Source organism: Limulus polyphemus, unplaced genomic scaffold (genome assembly GCF_000517525.1).
Source record: "Limulus polyphemus unplaced genomic scaffold, Limulus_polyphemus-2.1.2 Scaffold5239, whole genome shotgun sequence".
Lineage (NCBI taxonomy): Eukaryota > Metazoa > Arthropoda > Merostomata > Xiphosura > Limulidae > Limulus > Limulus polyphemus.
The window spans coordinates 25,204-26,444 of NW_013670849.1; positions in this window are offsets into that span (position 1 = coordinate 25,204).

Consider the following 1,241-nt stretch of genomic DNA (forward strand, 5'->3'; position numbering starts at 1 on the left):
TGTTTGTGAAGTCAAAATACTAAGTCTACAGTTTTGTACGAATTAGAAACTCAAATTACAATATTGACAAGTCAGAATATAAAATAAGAAAGTCTTACCTTTTCTATTTGCTAAGATATTGCTCATGTAATAAATCAAACACAGTGGCCACCCACTCACCTCTTTCCATTTTTGGAAACCCTCCCTTATGTACACTTACTTCTATATATATGACATGAATAATCAATCGGAAGCTAAGAATGTCCCCTAGTGGTTTTCTTAGCCTTTATAATGTTCCCAATGCCATTTCTTTCTTTTGAACCAAGATATCAATGAGGTAGGTAGTGTCTTTAGTCTGCTAGAAATTTCATATTTTTTTAAGAGTAAAATACAGCTGAGTTACTAAGTTTGATAAATTATAGTTGAATTCTATGGTATTAATGTAGTAATTTATGATTTGTTACTTATTCAAAAGTATATATATATAAAACCTAAAAAAAATATAAGTTTTTTAAACATATTTCAAAATAGCAATAATATATAATTGAAATGTGACTGTATTTTACAAAATACTAGTCGACTAAAACACAGCTAAGACAGTAACATGAGTGCACGTGAGCCACATTGTTGTAACTTCTGTATTGTTAGCCAGGCACGGGTGAAAGGTCAGTATAATAAAAATAATAAATATATATAAATGTATAATGTTACGAGATTTAAGCTATTTCGTCTAAATATTTATATTTTCATGTTATAATTTGTGTTCATTCTAGAATGAAAGAGGCATAATTTATGTTTATTTCCTAATTTTCTATGGTGGTTGTGAAATCAGTCAAATTTACTAAACCTTTAGAGAGATTAATTACTGAAAATAACAGATAAAATATAAAGTTTTTTTTCTTAAGAAACATTTGATAACAATCCGGATGTTATAAAGATTTCACATATGAAATTTCAAACTTTTCTGATGCATAAAAGTACTTTTAATCTTAAAATAAAAATTACTTTGCATGATAGATAGGCAAGATGTGAAGAGAAAAAAAAAAATGCATGAGAGAAATATTGCTTTACAAACCTTAAGACTTAATAAAAAGATTAGATATTAGCTTTTGAAAGCATTGTAATGTTTAATGATAAACTGCCAAATTTCATTAACATTCACTTACTAATTTAAAAGTTATAGCATGAAAACTATAATCAGAACAAAATGGTTATGAGGTCGGTCCCAGGGTTGAAAGAGTTAAGGGTCATGCCATCATCAC